The following is a 25,908-nucleotide window of genomic DNA, read 5'->3' on the forward strand; positions in this document are numbered from 1 at the left end:
TCTCAAGTTTGGTTGCTTTGATTGCTCCTGAATGGGTGCAGCCTAAGATATATGCACAGCTTTGAGACCTAGGGTTGACTATGATTCCAGAAAGGAAGGCTCTTTTTGTACATTGTTCTAAGGTTCTTTCTATCAAATTTCTGTTAGCTCCATGGCACAAGCAAAGTAGCCAAGCAAACAGATCCTCTGAATTGCTCTCCATCAAGGCCCTCATAGTTTTTGACAACATCCTTAAGCATGGCATTCTCCATTCTTTGATACAAATAAAATCAATCTTCTCAAGCAAAGCTCTGGAACTCCTCATCCTTACAGACTGCCATTCCATCATGCAGAATCACTACACCACTAGACCAGGTGTAAGACCAAGAACCTGCTTTTTTTCTGGAATGACACACTTGCTCTTTGCATGGACACTGGGGGTTAGGGAATAGGAAAACTTGGCCTTTAAACCTCTGTCTAATGAGGAAGCAAGCTGAGGAAAAGAGGTATGGAATCCCAGTATTCTCTGTGTGCTGTGACTGGAGTGGGGCTCTGTCCTATAAGTATGGGCTTGGCTGGGGAAAGGAGACCTGCTCTTTTCAGCCATGCCTGCTGGGAATACAGCCTCATGGAGGGCAAGAAGCAATAGCCTGAACCTTTGGGGTGAAACTGTAGACCCAGACAGGGAACTTGGAGGACAAGAGAGCCTTGTATTAATGGTTATATATGCCCAGGGTAGAGTTTCTATAACGTGGAAATGACGGAGGAGGGCTGTGAGGTAAGACGGCAGACTATACCTCAAACGCAACGAACTTGTATTATTCTCATCAAGATTTAGTAGATTTCCATAATGAACATTTCTCTATTTAGTATATGCCCTCCAGACAATTTCCAGAGACTTTCAATGATTATACTTTTATATTATTAAGCTATTTTGGGTTGCTGAGAAAAGATCCTGCTGTTATTCTTACTCCACCATTCCAGAAGTCACATATTAAAATACTTTGATTTTGGGGTGCCTGGGTGGCTCAGTCGGCTAAGCAACTAGCTCATGGTTTCAGCTCAGGTCATGATCTCAAGGGTCATGGGATCAAGTCCCATATCAGTCTGGGCACTCAGTTTGCAGTCTGCTTGAGATTCTCTCCCTCTACCCCTCGACGCACTCTCTCTCTCTTCCACTCTCTCTCTCTCTAAAATAAATAAAATCTTAAAAAAATACTTTGATTTTTTTCTCCCATACCCATGGTGTTTCTGCTGTAACCTTAATCTATGTATTTATAGAATGCTATTTGCTGTCTCGGTGTTCCATACATCGCTGCTTCTAAAATGGAGCATATTCCTGAAAGTAACTCGTTATGATTCAAGGCAATAGTATCTGGGCTATAGACTTCGTTGGTCACTGAAGCTGAATAGAGCAGATGTTCTGAAAGGACAGTGGGATAACATTTTGAAGGCTTCGTTTTAGTCCTAAGCAGTAGTGTATCTGAACCAGCACAAATAGATGGCACTGTTTCTCCCACAGTCAAATATGTGGGTCAGAAAACCAAGTGGTAGATATAGGTATGTCTCATTTTACTCCAAATTACCCACTAGAAAATTGCTACACAAATATGCCCTTCTCTTTATGAGCATACATGTGTGTGTCTGCCTGTGCGTGTGTGTTGTGTTAAATAGAAAATATATTACCAATCATTTTTCTTTCATATTCTTTTATTTTCTTATATTTCACCAGTGTTCATATAATGAGTGACCAAATATTTCACTATTTAATTACATATTTAATAAACAGAATAGTTCACTGAGATTGTGAAAGAGCTATAATAGGAATAAATATCAAAAAATATAAAGTGGCATATAAGATTGTGTCTGACTTTGTGAGAGCAGTAAGCATGGACTTTGGTGGTATGAGAGTTATATCATGTTAGGTGGAGGTATGCCATTGTTATTGTTTATACTAAGAAGTCAAATATATATATAATATATAATTACATATAATATAACATATATATAATATATATTTATGTATATTCATCTTGTAAAATATCTATAAGGAGATATTTATATCTCTTGAGTATATGAAGGGTTGTACTGCCCTGTGTTACGTGGCTAGCTCCGTATTGTCTCTGCTTACTTTCATCCAATGTAGAGAGAAGCTCTGGCATAGATTTCTGAGAATCTTTTTAATCTCTATGTTTTGGGCTAGAATTTGCCGGTAGGAGGAGCTCACAAGATATTTGGAAGGTGGATGGGAAAGGGACAGGGAAACTGCTACTTTGGAGGTTGTTGTGGTCAGACAAGATGGCCCTGCAGACTTCTCCATGACTTCCTGATTCTCTATCACGATAACTAGAGGTGTCAGATTAGCAGTTCTCTTTTGTTTTTGATATTTTAAGAGTACACCCGTAGTTTCACAGACCTCTCAACTTGCTCCTGCTTCATAGCTGTAGACATGCTATGCTCCTCAGAACTTGCACGATGCCAGTTTCTCATATGCTTCAGCTCTGGTGTTTCAGATCTTTGTCCCCTAAGCTCCACCCACATATGTGTAAGCACTTCTTCTTACATTATCCCCTTTATTCTCCGAATACACATAGTGGTTAGTTTTTCTAATGAAACTCAGACTGACATACCATGCATGTCCTGTGTAGTAGAAATATGTCAAGTATTAAAATTTTCATGTATATTTGCAACAATATGAATGGAGCTAGAGAGTATTACGCTAAGTGACATAACTCAGTCAGAGAAAGACAAACACCATATGATTTCACTCATGTGGAATTTAAGAAACAAAACAAACGAATAGAGGAAAAAAGAGACAAATCAAGAAACAGACTCTTAACTATAGAGAACAAACTGATGGTTACGAGAGGGTAGATGGGTGGGCAGATGGGTGAAATAGGTGATGGGGATTAAAGAGTGCATTTATCCAGATATGCACTGAGTAACGTATAGAATTGTTGAATCACTATCTTGTACACCTGAAACTAATATAACAACACTGTATGTTCACTATACTGGAATTAAAATAAAAAACTTAATAAATTTTTTAAAAATTCTCATGAATATCTAAAATTATTGTTATTGAATATGTTTATATAACACATTGATAAATTAGGAAATCAGTTCATGTAAGTCATATATTTTTTACAGAATATAATGTAAGTTACAATTTAATTTAATTTAATTTAATTTAGTTTAATTTAATTTAATTTAATGAAAAGTATTTGCCCAACTAATCATACTAGCCTCCCTGTCACATCTGATTGGGTGCTCTTGAATACCTCTAGTTCCCACGTGCCCTTCCTTCTCTAGCCCTGTCCAGTGAAAAAGAGTGAGGAGTTGGGAATGATTGAATACATAGAAGTTGTGTAGTGATATATACATTATTAATTTTAGAACAATATTTAATAATTAAATTTGCTTTTTTGTGTTAAGGCTCAGACTTTGTGGATTATGGGATAATGGGCAAGGATAGGGAGATGTGTAAAGCTTTAAGTTTTGACCTTTTTTCTCCTAGAATTCCCATGTCAGGTAATGATCCATTTAAGGAGATTCTGACCCTTCAGAGTGGAGGCAAAGGAATGGAAACAAAGCAACTTACACTGCTGAGGAATAGCTACAAAATGAGAGCAAGATGAGTTGTAAAATCTTGCATGCCCAGAAGTGCGGAAAATGGATCTTGACCAATAGCTCAGTGAAGCCATTGTTAGTATCATGTCAGTAACATGATCCTCTCCACGTGCAGGCCCCTTAGTTCTTTCATATTTGCCACAAGAGCACTGATAACAAATTAATAAACTTTATTTACTTGAAGTACCTTACGTTGATTCTTTTTACAGCGTAAATTCTTTGTCAGACTTCTAGTAAGCATCATGAGAAAAGAACATAAATTCTTGCACATGCCAGTGGATAGCCTTTTAGTTGCCTGACACCTAAGTTTGCTTACACAGTGTGGGACTAAATCAGTGATAATTAAGGAGCCTAGGAGACTCATCGAGCCAGGATGATTTCTAAGCATACTAAATATATAAACTGCCTTTCAGGTCTGTATTCTTGGCTTTACAGGGTGTACTTTGAGATCAGTTGTTTTCAAGTAGGCAATAGCAAATCTGTTTATATACAAGTCTTGGTTGACTTTACCCAATTTATTACCAGGCCAACATAAGTCACTCACCTGAGTGTGCCAGTTGTATAAAAATACAATAAAGTGAAAACTTGTGGAGATTACAAATGACTTAAGAAATTCTCAGACATGGTGTATTGTTTGGTGTTGTCGTTGGGTGAACAAAACTATAAAATGTGATTTTATCTGGGATAATCAACAGTCAAGAGCAGTTCTATTCTAAGTTCCAGGAGCAGAACTGTTTGAAGCATTTCCACTAGTACAATCTGATATTTATTTTCAGGCAGTCCTCTTAAAAAACTCACTAGAGAATTGAAATGGCTAAAGCATTCCTCCTTAGGCAAACCCAATAACCTGGAAGCTTTATACCTTCTAGCACAATTCCCAGCAAACTTCAAAATTATCTTCTGTGTGCTGGTGAAACATTGTTAGGAGTGCTAAACAGGATTATGAATAATATAAGTAACAGCTGGGCTTGGTGTTTTTGAGTTTCTACTTGTTTCTTGAAGAAATGACTTCAGAAAAAGTTCTCAACTCAAAAAGTCTTCAGCTCAAGACTAATTTTTTTATTGGTTATTGTTACAGATCCTAACAGTAACCAATATATTTTCCCCCCTTGTGCTTCATTTGGAACATGGATGATGTGTTCGTTGTGTATGATATTTATGTTGCTAACAAGGATTTTCTTATTTCCAATTTCATTAGCCTGGACTGCTCCCTTCCACTTTGTCTATTCTTAACAAAGCAGTGCGGCTAATGTGGTTAAATAAAATGTGAGTCTGATTATCTCAGACTTAAAAGGTGTCCCACGTAACTCAGATCATTATTTGTATGCCAGATAAGCATCTGAAACTAAACTTATTCAAAACTAAAGTCTTTTCATCCACCTCCCCCCATTGATGTGATGTATCTTACTTTCACAGTTTTAGCTATTATTATTATTAGAAATTAATATGTAACAATAGTTCAGTTCAAAACCTTGGAGTATTTTTTACTTTTTCTTTCTTACACATTTATAATTCAATTTGTCAGCAAATTTGGCGGGCTTTAGCTTCAAAATATATTTATAATTGGCCACCATTGTTGGCATGGCACAGATCTATTCTAAGTCACCATCATCTCTCACCTGCTTTGGTAATGGCCTCCTCGCTGGTCAGCATGACCCATCTTCATTCTAGCCTCAAAACAACTTGAGTGATCCTGTCAGAGTGTATGGCACTCTTTTGTACTAAAGCCAGCAAAGCTACACATTTCCCTTAGAGAAAAGTCAAATTCCATATAAGTTCCAGTGCCATCTTACCCATCCTTTCCCACCATCTTCTTTCCTATTTGATCTCATTCCTTGTTGCTTGACAACAACCACCACTCTTCTTGTGTTATCTTGGTCTTATTGCTGGTTCCTTAGACATACCAGACAGTCTATTTCTCTAGGGCTTTTGCCCCTAGAATACATTATTTAAAACTTTGCTTCCTCATCTCCATCTAGTTTTTTATTCAAAATTCACATTTTTTTCAGTAGAAACTTTTGTATCCTTCATATTTAATACTAAATAATTCCCACACCCAATATTTCTTTTGAAATGTATCAAACTTTCCATATCCGTTTTTATAGAACACTTATCACTAACATTTATATTTTACTTTTTTCTTTTATCTTTGTATTATCTATAAGCTCCATAAGGAGGTGATAGTTGTTTCTTTTGTTCAATGCTATATCCCTAAGGTTTGGAAGAGTGCCTGGCACAAAATGTTGGTAAATGAGTATCTATCAATGAATAATTTAATGACATACATTAAAATAAATCTTGACTCAATACAACTAAAATGCACTTCCTATTTGATGATGATATGCAAAATTAAGAGCTAGTAATAAGGATACCAAAAGCACACAATTGGGCAATGTATTGATACCTACAAAGCATTTCAATAGCATAGACCATATGAAACAGCTTAGAAAGGCTCCACTGTAGTTTGCAGATTACTTCACTCAAAATTATCTCCCAGGGTTTGAGGTTTTAAAATTATTTTTAAAAATATCCTTGCTTTACTTCTTGACAACACTGTAGCAGTTACATTATTTTTAGTTATAAAATTAACAGTAAACTTATAATTCAAATTTGTTTATATATTATTTGCATAAAAGAGATTTTCTTATGAATACCATGACCAACCATTGAAGTGTTGATATTTAATTTAGATCTTCATCACTAGGTACAGTTAAAGACTACTCATTAAAAGGAAACACAGTTTAAGAGAGAAAATTATGCACATTTAACCACAAGATTGGATATTTTTCTAAATTTTACAGGAAGACAGAATACTTCTACTTGTATGCAACAGAAAATCTTCCTGTAGAGCAAAAATACAAGTAGTAGCCTTTGAGGATTATCATAATAGTTTTATTATTTAACAGCAAGAATAGGAGTTTGATGTATCCTCACACAAGTGGTTCTGAATTACTTAAAACTCTTATTTGCTTATAGAGCTGCTTGAGGTGAATCACACTGCCAACAGGAAGACAGTTTAAAACAAAGAAGGAAGATACCCATTTGGTTGGATTCACTGATTCTTTTTACTTTGAAAGTGATGTGTTGAAGCAGGTGTCGGGCTGCTCAAATATTGCTTCTGACAGACACCTACTGTCTGCTGCTGTTGAAAATGTCCTCGTCAGCTTTGTAGAGTTTGCCTTCTGTTTTTTGAACTGGAATAAATCATGTATTCTTACTTCTTTCCATGTATCTGTCTTTCATCTTATAGTAAGAGAAATCAGCAGATTTGAACTTGATATCAAAGAAAATTACATTCAAACCTTGATTTTACTGTATCATATATAATTTGCATTAAAATAAGTATAATCAATGGTGTGCTGTAAAGCATAACATTGTATACTTTTTGATATGATAAAATAAAACTTCAAAGAATATTTAAGGATTTCATTTTTAATGTAAATTATCAAGAACAATCATGACATTTTTTGAGACAACAAAACAAATTCTAATAGAAAATATTTTTCCCACTGCCAAAAACTAGCAGTGCTGGATTTCTCTCAAGATATGTCACTATTTTTGGCCTGTTTAAAATGTTTGGTCTTTGGCTCTAAAGCTCTTCATGTATAAAAATATGTAGTTAGAAAGTTCCTTTTCCAGAGGGAGAGTCAGTTTTTATTACCAACTATTATGAGGAATTTCTGTAAGATTTCAAGAAAAATATCTGGGAATGTAGGATAAGGTTTTGCTATTTTGTTTTAATTCAATGCAACAAAGGACTACTTGAATTCACATAATGTAATTTATCTTTGTTTACCAACATAGGTACTATAATATTATATTTAATTTATCATTTAAAATTTCTTTAAGTAATGAAATAGCATGCACATTTGAAAGAAAACATTATTTAAATTATTTTTATGTATCCCTTCTTTAAAAAAAAAAATAAGCCATTCCTAATGGTGTATAGTGGTTCTTATAAACCAAGAGCGAAAAATTAGCTAAGTCTTGGATGGAACCAGGAACTAGAAAACTTATCAATAAATGAGAAAATACAGATGCATTGCCTGTTGTCCTCTCCTCTCTGTGAAAATATGCTCATTTTTCTTAAATATTGCAAATTGGTTTTTCTGCTTTTTTTATTCATATGATAGGATATGATTGCTCCACTTTTCCTAAATGTATGTAATATAATGCTAGTCATATCAAAAAGTGAGTGAAAAGCGTTGATCAAAATTCTGAATTTCAGAGAAAGAGAATATGATTGCTCTACTTGAATAATGTTTCCAGCAATGGCCAAATTGGCTTGAGGCAGAGAAAAAAGTTTATAAAATTTACGCATGCCTGTCAAGGGTTTATCTCCGTAGATCTGAAGGCATCAAATTTGATAAATGAGATCTGAATGTCATATAACTATTATTAAATTACAAATCAATTTTAACATTTTGAAATTAAAATACTGTAGTTCAAAAAAGGATACTTTAGAAACAAAGATGGAATCAACATGTTAAATTTTATGTTCTGTAATAGCAGGAGAACATAAAGAAGGGATTGTTTTATGTTTCCAGGCCTATGAATCATGGAATTTTGAAACACCAATATCAATACTTACAACTTCAATAGAAAAACAACCATTCAAAAATACAAACATGTCTTCATAGATAACAGTGTGGATTATGCCCGCCAATGGTCTAGATTGGAATCCTGGCTCCAAGTTTACTAGTTGTATTCCCATGGACATGTTACAAAACTTTGTTTATTTCCCCTAGATTTTCTCCTTAAAATAATAATAAAAACTAGTTCTTAACTGCATAGGCTTTTTGGGAAAATTAGCTCAAAAATCAGCACCTTAATGGATTTCTCTACTATAAAAAAACTTATATGCAATTGGTAAATAAGGAATGATGTTAATATAACAAGGAATTTGTCCATACCACATTTTCCCTAACGTTTCATTTTATTTTATTTTTAAATAACACTTTATTTTTTTAAAAGATTTTATTTGTTCATTTGACAGAAAGCACAAGTAGTTGAGGGGCAGAGGGAGAAGGAGAAGCAGGCTCCCCACTGAGAAGGGAGCCAGATGCAGGGCTTGATCCCAGGACCCTGAGATCATGACCTGAGCCAAAAGCAGACACTTAACTGACTGAACCACCCAGGTGCCCCTTCCCTAACATTTTAAAATATATTTTTTGTTCCTCCAGATAAAAGCAGTCACACTCAAAGTGAAATACACAACTGGAAACAGCAACTGTAACACAATGCAATACTTTACATGATACCCCATCATCTCATGCTCTCAAGCCATGTGACACTTTATTGTGGAGCAGGTAATATATGACAGACCAGCAGAGGGTCTAGATTTGAAAGCTAAAATAAGACATTTAGTAAAATTTGAATTTCTGGTAAACAACATTTAGATTTTTTTAGTATAAATGTCATATACAATATTTGGGACATACTTACACTAAAAATGTATCTGCTGTTTATTACAAATTCAAAGTGGCCTAGAGTCCTGGATTTTTATTTGCTAAGTATGGCAAGCTTAGAAGACATTCAGAAAGAGGAAATATGTTTGCAAAGGAAGTTAGTATTGAAATAAAATAAGAGGTTCAGAAGATCTAAAGTGTGATTGGAAGGAAAAATATTTTATATGCAGTGGTTAAATAACTCATGAAATTTAGGTTTGGATTCATCAGCCCTGGGTCTAAAAGAGATTCATGCATGAAGGTGGGCTCAGTGTCTTATAAAGCTTTCCCTACATAAAACACATAAATACTGGACAAAGAGTAAAGAAAATGCACTTTTATATAGCATTGTTATACTCAAAAGAACAGCGAGGGGGGAGACCGAGGTTGTGCTCACCACAGTTCCCCACATAAAAATCAATAAACTGAAACTAACAAGTTCACCAGAATCCAGATGCAAATGCCATAAACCTAGACATTTAAAGATTAATATCCACAGAAGAAAAAAATTAGAACTAGATGTGGCCCTATACAAAGTTGGATTATGAGAACCACATTAAGATGAGACTATTATTACTACTACTATGTATGATTAAAATTTTCAACCCACAGTGAAACTAGTTTTCTTTTTCTCTTGTCTGGGGAAATGTTACTTGTTTCCATTTCTGGACCAAGCAAATTTACCTAAGTAATTGAAATATCTGTTTTTTGTGATTTATTCTTTGCTTCTCAATTCTAGAGTTCATTATCATATGGCAATATTAGCAAAGAATACTCTGAGAATTAAAATGAAATTCAATAAAGTGATCTGGCAAAACATAGCATTCCAAGGAAAAACAGATTAATCTATTAACCTTAAGTCTATTTAAACAGGCATCTCTATAGAAGTAACTATCATACATACACATATGCGTTTCCTTGGAGATGAAAGAATGATGTGTAAGAGTAATGTAAGCATGAAAACCACCTCATTGGTTATAGACCTTGACCATTTCATTATTGTGCATATTGACTTTTAACGATTCTCAAATAGAGAAGAGCCAGGAAATTATTTTCAACATATTTTCAATTCATTTGGAAAACAGGAGTAGCAAATTCCATGAGGAAACTGTAAAGTTGTGAAGTTTTCAGGGCTATTTTCTTTGCTATTCTGGTGATTTATATAATCTCCAGATAAACCTCAAGGCCTGAAGTTTACAGAATATTCTGCAGTGAATGTCATGCAATTCATCCACAGGGTGTTCCTACTTGCCCTGTGTAACTTGAGTTATGTGTCAACTTGCCTAGGCTTTCGTGTCCAGTTCTTTGCTCAAACACTCGTCTAAATGTTGTTGTGGAAGTATTTTGTAGATGTGACTAACATTGATAAATTATTGATTTTAAACACAGAAGATTATCCTCCATCATGTGTGTGGACCTCTCCAGTCAAAGGAGTTCAGAGGAAAAACAGATTTCCCAGAGTAGAAGGAATTCTGCCTTGTTTACCAGGCTGTTAGTCCGCTCTACGTATTTTGGACTCAAGTATTCAAGTATAAACTGATGTTCTATCCTAAATTAATACACAGAAAGTGCAGTTATTACAAAGCCAAGAATTAAATGGGATTAATTGGAAATTTGAAATCTTACACATTTTATACATTGATGAGGCACTTAGTCCTCTGGGACTGGAAAGCATAGAGGTACTCTATTCTTGATTATTTGCCTAGGCAACGTGTTTATGTTTAATTAAATTTAAATACTCAAATTTTTAAATGATAGTCCAAAATATTCATTTCAAAAAGTAATGTTTGTTATTATTTAATGTGTTTGTTATCTGGGTGTTCTCTTGTCTAACTTACGTGTGACATCCTGTGCCAAACACTTTCAACTCTTAAATTAATGTCAGCCAAGTACAAACATAAATATATTTTCATTTTATTTCTTTTTCTAAATTTTGGAAGATTTTAACAATATTGAAAAATTAATGAAAATATTTTTTAAAGAAATAAGAATAGATAAATATATTTTCTTCGACTCTTATTCTTCTTGAATTTTCTTCTTAGCTAATATGGAAAGGAAACTCCTAGAATTCCTTCTGGTGATGGAACTTGCCAATTGCATGATTAATTGATTGTTCAGTATGGGTAGTGTTATTATGACTATTGTTATTGTTTTTACTAGCTTTGGCCTTTCAATAGCTATATCCTCACTTACCAAGGGAGTTAGTCTTTATTTAAATTAAAAATCAATTAATCTGTATATGAGTAGAGCCATACCTTGGAAATATTGCAGGTTTAGTTCCAGACCACTATAGTAAAGTGAATATCACAAAAAAAAGTGAGTCAAATGAATTTTTTGGTTTCCTAGCGTATACAAAAGTTATGTTTATATTATACAATAGTCCACTAAGTGTGGAATAACATTATGTCATTATGTGTAAGAAATGTACCCACCTTAATTATATTTTATTGCTAAAAAATGCTAACCATCCGAGTTTTCAGCAAGTTGTAATCACTGACTACAGATCTCCATAAAAAATATGGTAATAATGAAAAAGTGTGAAATATAAATTACCAAAATGTGACACAGAGACACAAAATGGTGCTGATAGTTGCTCAATGCATGGTTGTCACAAACTTTCAATTTATAAAAAAATAGAAAAACACAATATCTGCAATGCACAACAAAGCAATAAGCAACAAAATGAGTTATGTCTGTATAGGAATATATTCAGAAAGGATGCCAGGAACTTAACTGTTTATATATTAAAAGTTACTTTATAAATTATAGGCTCAGTAATTTATTAAATAAATAGATTTAATAATTTATTAATATTATGTGTCAATAGAGGAGTTTTGCTCTTATTAAAACTTAATGGGGAAAAATAAACATCTCGGGTATAATCTATTGATGAAGTATAATCCTAATAAAATAATACATACTTAGAAACTTTGTATTGATGGGCATTAAGGAGGGCACGTGTTGCAATGAACACTGGGTGCATTATGCAACAAATGAATCATTGAACACTACGTCAAAAACTAATGACATAGTATATGTTGGATAATTGGATTTAAATAAATATAAATAAATAAATAAACTATGTGTTGGGTATAAAATAAGTCAATCTGAGTATTTAATCCACAAAAAGAGCAGCATTAAAAAAAAAAAATCCAAGCAAGGATAACTCTCTTCTCATTACTAGAAAGTATGAGAAAAACAGTTAAATAAATTACAAGATATAAAACAGGCACTATGTTGTTTATGTTTCTGAGTTTAATGTATATTTGAAATAATGACATAAGCATGTGGCTTCCTTAACGTATTTCCAAACTATTTGAAATTAAAGATACAGCAAGCATAAATATACATATATATTCTACATGTATATGTACATTGTAAAGCATAGTTGTATTATTGTAATCATAATAAAGAGATTTAAAGCCTAAAAAATTCACTTTTTCTAATGCATGAGATTTGTCACTTAACCTTTCTATGACAATTTATATTTACTGAGAACTTCAGATGAACTGGGCACTGTGCTTGAATGAGGACACCAAAGATAGTACAGACAAACTCTCTGATTTGGGATCATTAATAATTACTAAGAAAGATGTAACACAGTGAAGTTGTTCAATAAATATTTCACAGAGTTTTATTGTTTTTTTAACTTAGCTTTTAGGATAAATAAGTTTCCAGAGAATGGAAGGGCAAGTAAAAACAACAATATAAACATTATAGAAGCATGGAAGATGATGATAATTATTCTGGCTGGCGAGAAATGGGAATGTTTCACACAGTAGGTAAAAATTCAAGCTAGGTGTTGAGGATGGGAGCGTTCTACCCAACTGAGGTAAATCATTCCAGAAAGGGAATATTTTGAGCAACATGGGAAATTTGAAAATGAATGGTGTATTCCAAAACTTGGTCAACAAAGATATGACTGGAGCCAGCAGTATAATGTTCTACAGATGGGTAAGAGGAGAGGATATGGTAATAATAGTGATGATAATAATAATAATTTGAAGACCAATTAGCTCAAATTGTAAAGATCATTATTTGGTTATTAATTTCCTATGTGGTAGGAAAAACCTAAAACTTCAAAGGAGTATGAAATTTTTTGTTAAAAATTGGTATGTAATACACAATGCTTAAAGGAAATTAAAAACCATAGTATATCAAGATATCCATAGATGTGCAGATATATTACCTTGTTGCTGTGCCTGGGTGACTCAGTAGGTTAAGTGTCTGCCTTGAGCTGCTCAGGTCCTGGGATAGAGCCCCACATCTACTTGCTGCTGGGTGGGGCGTCTGCTTCTCCCTGTCCCTCTGCTCCTCCTCCTGCCCGCTCGCATGCACTCTCTCTCTCTCTCAAATAAATAAATAAATAAATAAATAAATAAATAAATAAATAAAATCTTAAATAAATAAACAAATAAATAAATAAATAAATGTTAACTTGGTACTCTTAAGATAGTACTCCTAGCATTTTATTCTCATGAAATAATTTATTACGAAAATACATATTTAGAGATGGATATTTATATCAATACCTAAAAAAGAAAATAAATAAAAAGTTATAAATAGGGAAGAAAGGATAAAAAGGAGGGGTAGAGAAATGAAAAGAGAACAGAAAGAAGAAGCAGTCAAAGGAACAGACCAGAATGACTAATATGGGGAAATGTTTGAGTATGTTCCAATACAAATACATAATGTATTAAATTGAAATGCAATCTATTAAATTTTTAAAATTATTTTATATTACAATAAAATTCACATTTTATCAAAAAAATTTTAAAGTAAAAAATTGAAACTTCTCCTTATAAAATTGAAATACATCATTATACTATATCCCAGGGTCAACCACAGTATTTGGATATATCCTTACAGACATTTAAATATATATGCTATGCATATATTAAAAATCTATGTATATGCTGTTTTGTATATGCTACATATATTAAAGTATCATATTAGTGATACTAATATTTAGCTCTCCAAGAAGACTTTTCAAAGTTTTATAGAAAACTGAACCTGAGTATATAGCTCAATGAATTTTCACAAACTGAACAACAGCTATGAAAGCAGGAACCAGATTCAGAAAGAGTATTGTCAGTGTGCAAGTAGCCTTCTCTTAGGCTTCAAGTAACAACCACCACTTTCTCCTGGAGAACCAGTATTTCAGTTTCTTACAGAATATATTTGACGGATTTGTACTTTACATAAATAAACTTATACAATGTACAGTCTTTTTTATCTGGCTGCTTTAACTCGCCTTTATGTTTGAGATATCACGTATTGTTGCATGTAGTTGGGGATCATTCATTTTCACTCCTTTATGCTATGCCAGCAAGTGATTATACTGCAATTTATGTACCCATATTTGTCATCCTATCGTGCTGCCATGAACACTCATGTGCCTGTCATTACAGAATCCGTGTACCTGTTCCGTGGGCTCTATAACTAGGAATGGAAATTCTGCTTCATAGGGTTTGCATATGTTCAGCTTTAGTAGATCATGCCAAACATTCTCTCAAAATGGTTTTACCAATTTACTCTCTTCATTGACATATGAGAATTCTGGTAGCAATACCAGAATCTTTGTTTTGTGTATATACATTTGTTTTTTTAAAAATTTTGGCCTTCCTGATGGGCTATGGTGGTGTATCTATCTATCTATCTATCTATCTATCTATCTATCTATCTATCTATCATCTATCTATCTATCTATCATCTATCTATCTATCATCTATTATAAAATAATATATACAATGACACATATATCATTATATGCAAAGTCATATATATATGCATATGTGCAAAATATATGATGATATATACATATCATTATATGCAAAAAGTCAGACATAAATTGGACGTTGTTTTTTAGAGCAGCTTTATGTTCACAGCAAATTTTGGAGTCAGGTATAGAGATTTTCCAAATACCCCCTGCCCTCACACATGCATAGCTAGCCCTTAATCCATATCTCCCACCAAAGTGTTATATTTATTATAACTGATGAACCTATATTGATAAGTTATTATCACCCAGAGTTCATAATTTACATTGTGGCCCCTTCTTCACGTACATTCCGAGTTTGGACAATTGTATAATGACGTGTGTCTACCATTTCAGTATCAGGTAGAAAAGCATCACTACCCTAAAAATTCTCTGTGCTTTGTCTATTCATCCGTTCCTCTCCCCTAAACCCTTGACACCTCTGATCTTTTCAATGATTCCATAGTCTTTTTCTTATCCAGAATGTCTTATAGTTGGAATCACACAATAGGTAGCCTTTTCAGATTGGCTTAAGGTACCACAGTTTATTTATCAACTTAAGAACACCTTGGTTGCTTCAAAGTTTTGGCAGTTATGAATAAAGCTGCTATAAATATCCGTGTGCAGGTTTTTGTGTATACATAACTATTCAACTCACTTGGGTAAAAACCAAGGAGCACAATTGCTGGATTCTATGGTAAGAGTATGTTTAGTTTTGTGAGAAATCACCAAACTGTATTCCAAAATAGTCCTGCCATTTTGCATTCCCATCGGTTATGTGTGGGAGTTCTTTTTGATCCACATCCTTGCCAGCATTTGATGGCGTCAGTGTTCTGGATTTGGGCCATTGTGATAGGTGTATAATAATTTCTCATTGTTTTAATTTGCATTTCCCTGATGACATATGATGTGGAACATTCTTCATATGATTATCTGCCATCTGTATATCTTCTTTGGTAAGGGGTCTGTTAATGCCTTTGGCCCATATTTTAGTTGTGTCCTATGTTTTCTTATTGTTGAGTTTTAAGTTCTAATAAGTTAGAAAAAGATAAGACCAAAGGAAAGGCTCTGACAATTAACTAAAGTAAGTTTAACACAAGCTTGTACAAGATTCAAAAAGAGAACTAAGCAGGAGTTATGCCACTAATGACATAGTGAGTCATTGATATTTTTTATACTAAAAGAAATGGAAAGGTATTGAATGGTTTTAAGTTAAGAATGACATAATCACACTTTCATTTTTGGAAAAATTACTTTGAAGCAAGACTGAATTAAAGTGGTTTTACAATTAGAGGAATTAGAGTCAGGAAAACCATTATAAGGTTTAACATAATTTAGCTGAGAGAGCATACTTTTACTTTCAAAATAGTTCCACTCAGAATATTGAAACTACAGTTTATTGTTTTCTAGCCTACAATCGGAAAGAGAAATATCCAATGACACTTTCGGTCCTGTTTCTTTTCTTGGTTACTGATTTTCATCCCCTTCATCTATGAATATAGTTCTTCTGCTTTGTCTCTCTCTCTCTCCCTATTTGATAATCTCTTTTTAGTCATTTCAGGAACTCAAATTTGATAAGAAGTACAGAAACAAAAAAATAAGACATTCCAAGAGTCTACTTACTAATAATTTCATCATGGAAAATTTGTGACAGGAAAATATCTCTGAATTAAAAAAACAAAAACATGCACTTTTTTTTTTAAGGTAACTGTTTACCAGTGTTTTACACCTTTTGAATAAATTATAGGAATAATAATCATAGAGGTAGAGGAAAATAAATTATCTACTATAATTACTTATATTAAAGGTAAGAACATTGGAGCCTGTAAAGTTATAATGACCATTTGTCTCATATTTCATTTTTAGTTTTATGGATCTGCTTATATCATTACCCTATAGATATTTGTCCAAGAATGAATACACATCTATCCTTTAACAAAAACGCTGACCTTATTTAGTGCATTTTTTTCTTTAGTAAAAAATAACTTTTTTTTTTTTTCTCTACTGTTACCTCTGACATACTGGGAAGAACAGAGATCATGAAATATATCTTTAAATTTTGAACATGTTTCAATAACTGCCAGCTCTAAGACTCTTCGTTTAATTCAACTTGAAGAAAATTTTGAAGGCCTATTCCCACACTGACTCCCAAAGGTCAGACCAAGTTTGAATTTCGAGCACTGAACAGTTAGAAGGAGGGCATAGTGAACTATAATTTGTCATTTTTCAGGAAAAAAAATGTACCTACTGTAAGAAATAAACGGGAACTTAATTGTTTCACCCCACTTGTGCTTAAAAGGACAGATTGTCATACTATACAGGAATCTGGAAAGTCTAGTTTGACAAATGCCAGGAATTTATTATCACTGGACTTGATAAAGCAAGAAAACATTAAATATTGTTGTCAGAAATGTATATTACATGTATGTTACATGTATATTACAAGATTTTTGTTTATTTTAAATAAAGCAAGAAAACATTAAATATTGTTGTCAGAAATGTATATTACATGTATATTACAAGATTTTTGTTTATTTTAAATAGAACATTTCCAGCATTAATGCAGCTAATCTGGTAAGAGTTACATGAAGTAAAAACCTGGAGTTTACGGAGTTAAGCTACATATTGACGCACATTTTATCTGATGTACATTGGTAACTGTACTGCTTTATTTTATATGAATTTCAAAAATATTTCATAGAAGCAGTAGTGCTTCGTTTATGTGTGTGATCATTTGAGTTGACAAAGTATTCTGACACTCATTTTCTTTTTCTCAGAAACCCTGGCGTTTATCTTCTCAAGCACATTAATATCCCTATCTCAACTGGCAGAAACAGAAAGTGCATTTATAATTAGAGAAACTTTGCCTCTAATGAGTGATCTGGATTAGTTTTGGATACAATACTCAGTTCTTTCTGACAGTTCACACCTTTTTCTCAAACTGAACAAAAATTTAATTATATAAATGAACATCTGCTAACGTAAGTGAATGAAATAATAACATAAGAGTCACATGAACACAACCCACAAATTGGCATAAAATCAGAATGGTGTCTGCAGGTTTGAATGAAGGAAATGTTAGTAAGCTCTGACCATTCAAAAGAGAATGACAAAAAGCGTTGAAGGCATTTTGGTGGAGCACTGGATTATTACTCCTCAGAGTGGAGACAAAATTGATCAAAATTCTTACAGGTAGTTGATGCGCAAATGTTATGCACAGAGACTAGAAAAATGCAGTGTGATTGGTTACATAAAGTAAAATTATGGAAAAATAGAAAACTTTTGACCTAATTTATAGATTATGGAAAATTAATCTGCATTGCAATTATTTACATTTTTATCACTTCTATAACAACTATTTTGACTCTATTTTAGAAATGAATAAGGTATAGGATAAATTTAGGAAAAATGAGTTCTCTCATCTTTCATTTTATGATGAACCTAAAATTTCACGTTTTTCATTATGTTTCTTTGTTTCTTTTACAACTTCATAGAGATATTCTAGGAGATGTTAACTTCACTAGAAAGAAAAATTGACCTAAATTTTTATTCTTGAATGGGACTTTACTTGCTTTTGTGTTGAATTTAAATAAAAATAACAGTATTAGTTACATTTTTAAATTATGTTATTAATAATTAATTATATTATTAAACTAAGTTAATAATTGGTCATACATCAGGGAAATTATTTTATCTCCATCTCTTAATTTATTGCTCCTCTCCAATTTATATCAGTTTATTATCCCTCTAGTCTTTGTGTGTTTTAAAAAGTTTGTACTTAAAGTTAAAAATGTTATTTTTAGATTTGAGTAATTGATATTAATACTTTATTTTCTGACTCCTTATTCTAAAACAAAACATGAAATATATATCATATGCCAGTGCCTCATTGGAACTTTGTAATTAGTGTGCAAAAAGAGAAGGGGAATAACAAAAGAGCAAGGGGGGTAGGTGGTGTATTACTGATCCAGGCAAAGCATTGCAAAGCATAGCACATACTTGCAAATATGTACCTTCTTCAGGCAGGGTATGCGGAATCATTGCAAGGTAGAAGAGTCTATTGCGAAGAAGGAAGGGAAAGGAAGTTGTATTTGTAGACCATACTTTCTCCTTTTTTTTTTTTTTTTTTTAAATCTCAGTTTTTCCCCCATAGGACATTAACTACACTGCTCCTCCTAGTTTGGGTATTCAGCCTGTCTAGTGAGATGGAGAATTTGTAGTATTAAGACCATGTTGCTCTCCTATTTACTCCTTTGGCCAAGTTCTTGAATCTCATGGCTAGTTAGGAAAGAGCAAATCTGGGATGGCACAGAGTTTTCTAACCTTTCCTGGTTTTGAATATTATATCTAAGCAATATGTACTAGGTGATATATATATCTAGTACAATACGGACTCTCCTGATTGATGTTTTGGTGCTCAAACGTCAGCAGCTCTGTAAGGGATATACTTCGGAGCAGAATTTTGAGTCATGGGCTCTAATTATACTCAGAATAACAGGATATGAAAATTCTCCTTGCTGCAACATCTTTCCAACATCTAATATTACCACACTGTTTTTTGTGTTATTGTTTACTTATTTAGGCTTCTGTCATAACGTTAGTATTTCAATGTGTGTATTTTAGTTTGCATTTCCTCGATAACCAATGATTTTGATAGCATTCTTTTATAGGCTTCTGGCTATTTGTGTGCCTTCTCTTACGAAGTATAATTTCAAGGCTTTTACCTATCTAAGAGTTGAGGGAATGTCTGGTTTTTGTTATGTACTTGTATCACTTATATATTACATCTGAGTCTATTGCCAAGGGAATATGTTGAAACTCTATATCTCAGAGCATAACTTGTATTTCCTCTCTCTTAATGATTTATTTTGATATGCAAAGTTGCTAAACTTAATATAATTCAAATCATCAATCTCCACTTTTACAGTGATGTTCTGTTTAAGAAAATGTTACTGCATCAAGGTCATGAAAATATTCTTATTTCTGGAAATGCTATTGTTTTGATCGATAATCTATCTGGAATTGACACCTGTGTTTATTGTAATTTCTCGATCTAAATTATTTTGATTATGGATATCCAATTAATACAGGACCATTTGTTAAAAAGACTATGCTAACTAGGAATAAAGGGGAATATCCTCAACTTTATAAAGAACACCTACAAAACCAAGAGCTAACATCATACTTAATGGTAAGAAACTAAATGCTTTCCTACTAAGATCAGGAATAAAGCGATGTTCCCTTCTCATCAGTCTTATTCAAAATCATACTACAAGTTCTTCCTAGTACAAGAAGACAAGAAAAATATGCAAGTTTAGAAGGAAAAATAAAAATGTCTTATGTATGTATTTATTTATTTTACAAATTCCATGATCATCTACGTAGAAAATTGCAAAGAATCAACAAAAAACTTTCTGGAGTTAATATGCAGTTGTATTAACTACACTTTATTTATTTATTTATTTACTTACTTACTTATTTATTTATTTTTAATTGTATTCTTTATGTTTCAGGGCCTTGCTGACTGGGGAGATGCTGTCTTCTGGGCTAGTCAATTCTTGGACAGAGAAAAGGGAGAGTACCTTTCATGTGCAAAATAACCAAACCAGAAGTCACACTTCCAATTGCTTCTATGTGGTTTTTACACTACCAGAGGCAATATTCCTATCTACCCTAATCATCCTAGTTTCACTTACCAGGACAACTTTAAGAAGCCGCCACTACACCCTAGGGCCCATTGGAATTCAAATTAGTCAATCCTAAACCTTCCCACCCTGCTTTCTCTTGTCTTTTTCATGGAAACCACAGTAAACCGTTCTGCCAATGCTTTTCACTCACTCTTTCTGCTTCTTGACAGAACATGGTTTTTCTTCATGTGGCCTCGTATGGTGTCACATGCCTCTTATTCTTGGGAACTGTGAGTTACAAATTATCTTCTGAATGGCAGTCATTTCCTGAACTGTTGGTCTTAAAATACATGGTATAAAATATATGATAAAACCTGCTTTTTAAAACTGCAATTATAGCAAAGTTATGATAAAATGTTAATATACAAGAGTCAATGGCTTTTTTATATTCCAGCGATGAACAATTAGAATTGGAAATTAAACATATAATACCATCTATATAGGCATCTCAAATAAGAAATTTTTAGACATAAATGTAATAAAATATGCATAAGATCTATATAAGGAAAAATATAAAACTCTCATAATGAAACTTAAAAAAATTCTAATTAGTTTTGAGAGATACTCCATCTACATGGATAAAGACTCAATATTATCACAATGTAAGTTCTTCCCAACTTAATGAAAACCCAGAATAGCCAACACGATATTGAAGGAATAGAACAAATTGGAGGACTTAACATTGCCTGACTTTAAGACTTATATAAAACTACAGAAATCAAGATTCTGTGGTATTGGTGAAAATATATACCAACAGATTAATGAAACAGAATTGAGACCCCAGGATAGACCTACACAAATACAGTCAACAGATGGTCAGCAATCCCTGTACCTACGGATGAAAGATGACTCCAAACTTTGCTGTGAAAGAGAGGAGAAGGCAAGGGGGTCAACGTTCAGAGATGAAGACCCTTTGCTCTTCTTTGCTTCCACTTTCATTGGTCCTTCAGGATATCATAAATCTTTATCACTGTTTCTCAAGCACGTGATTTGTGACAGGGGGTCTTACTGAAACTAGGAGGATCTGTTCACGGGAAAGATACAATATGCTAATCTGCGTGTTCTAGGAGTTCTGCTGAACATAGCCTAGGAGGCAGCGTGTACATCTCTTAGATCACAGGGAGGCTGTTTGGGCTAAGAAAGCTTCAGGAAGGCAACCGCCCCCCCCCCCCCCAGCATTCCAACTGCAGAGTGGTCCCGCAAGTCTTGGCATTCCAAAGGCCTACTCCCTTCTCCAAAAACTTCCCTACTCCCAGTGGCCTCCATGTTACATTTTAGCAAGCCATGTATTATGGCTGATTTCATCCTCTACATTAACCCCAACACAGATCTTTGATAAAGCAGCAAATGTAATACAATTAAGAAAGGATGATCTTTTCAACAAATGGTGCTGAAAAAACTAGACATCCACATGCAAGAAAAAATGAATCTGGATGCAAACTTTATACTCTTCACAAAAAACTCAAAGTGGATTATAGACCTAAATATAAAATAGAAAACTATAAAACTCCTAAGACAACATAGAAGAAAATCTAGATGTCCTTGGATTCAATGATGACTTCATAGGTACAAAACAAAAGCAGGATACAGGAAATAAAAATTGTTAATTTGGACTTAATTAAAACTAAAAACTTCTGCTTTGAGAAAGATACTGTGAAAAGAATTTAAAAAATAAGCCACAGACTTGGATAAAATATTTTCAAAAGATATCTTCAAAAGATACCTGACAAAAGACTGTTAAATATGTAAAGAACTATTAAAACTCAATAATATGAAAACAAGCAACCCCATTTTAAAATGAGCAAAGTATTTCAACAGACGTCTTGCCAAAGAAAGATATTAAGATGACAAATAAGCATGTGAAAAGATACTCTACATCATTAGTTATCAGGGAAATGAAAATTAAAATAATAAGATACTACTACACACATATTAAAATAGCTAAAAATCTCAAACACTGACCATACCAAATTCTGCCAAGGACATGGAGCAACAGCAACTCTAATTTATTGCTGATAGGAATGAGAAATGATCCTGTATGAGCTACTCAGTTTTTCTGTAAACCCAAAACTTCTAAAAAAATAGTCTATTAAAAAAAAAAGTAGCCTTTCCCTACTACATGGCTATAGTGTCCTCATCTTATGTCAAATGATCTTAAATGCGGTGGTCTGGTTTTCCTTTCTTTCCCCCATTCCGTTGCATTATGTATTTCTATAACCTGTGCCAATGCCATCCTGCTGAATTACTGTACTTTAAGTATGCTTTGCTATCCACTAGGGTAAGCCTTTCAATTTTCAACTTTTCAGAATGTTTTGTTGTTCTTGTCCATTTGCATTTTTGTATAAATTTTATCAGCAGCACATCATTTTCCCCAATGTACTTTGTTCTAAGCTGTCTGTGTGTGCTATCCAGTTATTTACTCTTACTTGCAAAACACTCTAAATATCACCTCTTTTTTTTTTTTTTAACTGGCTCAATGCTATTTTATTTTCACTTTTAAGGGCCACAGGTAATCAGTTATAATATATAGGTTTGACTTGGTTTGTTCATTAATAAAGTGTTAAAAATAACATTTAATTATATTGCAGTAAGAAATAATGAAGCTATTTTAATATTTCTTTTTAAAATAAAAGATGAGGAAAAATCCTACTAATTTGAAATTCAAGGCTTTCAGGAAAAAATTACAAAGTTACATGATATATGAATTTTTGTCAGCTTTGTTTTGCTAACTTACATGTTTAGTGGACATTTTACTAATATAATGCTAATGTGCCCAATTATTTTTTAAGCAATACTAAGTCACTTTACCTATAATGCTTTTAATGTTTCCTTCAATCCTTCTATTTCTTTTTCTTTTATTTCTGCAGCACGTTGGTATTTTCCCTTTAAGTAAAAAAACTGTATTTCAGTACTTTCCAATGTAAGTGATATTATTAATGCTAAATTGTAGAAGGAGAGGAGATGCCCTTCAACAGATGACTGGATTAAGAAGATGTGGTCCATACATACAGTGGAATATTACTCAGCCATCAGAAAGAACGTTACACAACATTTGCAGCAACATGGACGGGACTGGAGGAGATTATGCTAAGTGAAGTAAGTCAAGCAGAGAAAGACAATTATTATATGGTTTCACTCATTTATGGAACATAAGAAATAGGAAGATCGGTAAGAGAAGGAAGGGAAGAATGAAGTGGGGGTAAACAGAAGGGGGAATGAACCATGAGAGACTGTGGACTCTGGGAAACAAACTGAGGGCTTCAGAGGGGAGGGGGTTGGGGGATTGGGATAGGCCGGTGATGGGTAGTAAGGAGGGCACATATTGCATGGTGCACTGGGTGTTATACGCAGATAATGAATCATGGAACACTACATCAAAAACTAATGATGTACTGTATGGTGACTAATATAACAAAATAAAAATTATTAAAAAAAAAAGGGAATGTAAGTGTGTTGCAGATCCAAGTTTAAAGCTGTGGAGTGTTAGTTTTGTAAAATAGAGGTTTTGGTTCTTAAGCTTTTGTATTTTCCCCATTAATAATATCATTTACATTGGAAAGTACTAAATATCACCTCTTACCAAATCTTTACTATGGTCTACAAGGCTATATATAATTTGTCACCATAGTTCTAGCCTTTATTTCTTGTTGCTTTTCCCTTGCTCTCCTCAGTCCAGGCACCCTGGCTGCCTCTCTTTTCTGCAAACACATGAAGCACAGTACATTTTATGGTCTTTGCATTTGCCGAACACTGCTTATTCTGCTATTTTACCAGCAGTTTTACACTTGTCTAGCTTCTTCCTCCTTCTACTTTTATACAAATCTGGTATTCTAAACAAAACTTTCCCTGAATATCATTGTTTGAAAGTAATTTCAATGCCCCACAACCCCTATGCCGTCTCTACTTCATTTTTCTGTTATTGTCAAATTATTCCTATATTCTAGAAAATACAGTACTTCCAAAGCACCCCATTATAATTCATCTAATTTGATTCTTTACTCCAGTGTTCTTGAGTTCCAAAATTGTGTATCTCAAGTTGTGTATGTTCAATGGAAATGACTTATCAATCATTAAAAATCTTGTTAATCTGGGTATTGTATAACTCTCCAATTTTATTTAAAGTCAGCTCTTGCCATACTATTATTGCTATCAAATTAACCTTCTGTTATTTGTTAAAGTATTGGTTATTAGAACAACAGAAATAGAAATTTATACGTACTGATGCATAAAGACATCCAAAGTATATTGTTAATTCTGTAATCCATATATCAAAGTAATATATATTTATAAACATGATTTTCAAAAAACAAAGGAATGAATGCATATATACTGGTATATAATGTAAAATAAATTTTTCGTAGTTTATCCTCTGGGAAACTGGTGCCTTATGAGAAAAGGACTTTTAGTTGCAGTTTTCATTATCTTTAATGAGTTTTTTTTTATTATGCACAGAGAATAATTTCACATTATAAACTATTTTAAAAAACAAGCAGTTGTACAGAAAACATTTCTCATCACTTGGTTTATTGTGAGGGAAGAAATTTTGGTACTGCAGGGTTTTTTTCTTCATGTCCACAATGTAGCTTCCCCACTACCACAACTTCTCCACCAAGAACGAAAAGTATTAAACTGTTGTCATTTAATGTAAGGTAATATCTCATTTCTCAAGCAGTGTATTCTCCTCCATTTTAAGTGAATTTTTATTCTGTAAAATTTTATAAAAATGGAATAATCTTTAGTATAAAAAATGTCTAACGGAGCAAAATATGTGAAATTACAAATGTTAAACCTTTAGTATGTTATCAGAAATTGAACTTATAAACACACTATTCATTGAATTCTCCCACAGAAAAAGATTAATTTCAATAATGCTTTTGCTTTAAGCATCATCAGCATGTGTAAGATTAATCATGTTTCAGTGAGATGTATTGTTGGAATGTTTGATGCATATTAATGTCCTCACAGTTGCGGTTATTTATCTTCGTATTCAAAAGTTGTTGCAATCTTAGCATTAGTAATGTGCAAAGTCATTGCTCTACAAAGTCTCCAATTATGCATAATGGATCCACTTTTTAATATGGGACATATATCTTAAAAGTATTATTTGCTCTTATGTAACATCTTTAAATGCTTTCCAAAAAGTAAATATTGTTAAAAATCTAACTTTATATCTTTCGCAATATGATACTCTCAAGAAAAGCAGAGTCAGAAATGAAACTTCATATATCACTTTTCATTTTGTTAATGAAGGTGTTAAATACAGTAGTTTCCCCTTATCCACGATGCTCTTTCCGTGGTTTCAGTTAACTTGTAGTCAACTGCTCTCCAGAAGCAGATGATCCTCCTTCCGACAATATGTCAGAAGGTAGGTAGTAGCCTAAGGCGCTATCTCATTCTCCTCACTTCA

At 33.1% G+C, this 25,908-nt stretch overlaps 1 pseudogene; it reads left to right on the plus strand.

Moving 5' to 3' along the window:
- The first annotated feature begins 736 nt into the window (after window positions 1-736).
- The window catches only part of LOC123775914 (inositol polyphosphate 1-phosphatase pseudogene), a 47,096-nt pseudogene continuing 21,924 nt past the window's right edge, over window positions 737-25,908 (plus strand).

Source organism: Ursus americanus, chromosome 8 (genome assembly GCF_024610735.1).
Source record: "Ursus americanus isolate L20-20 chromosome 8, mUrsAme1.1.p, whole genome shotgun sequence".
NCBI lineage: Eukaryota > Metazoa > Chordata > Mammalia > Carnivora > Ursidae > Ursus > Ursus americanus.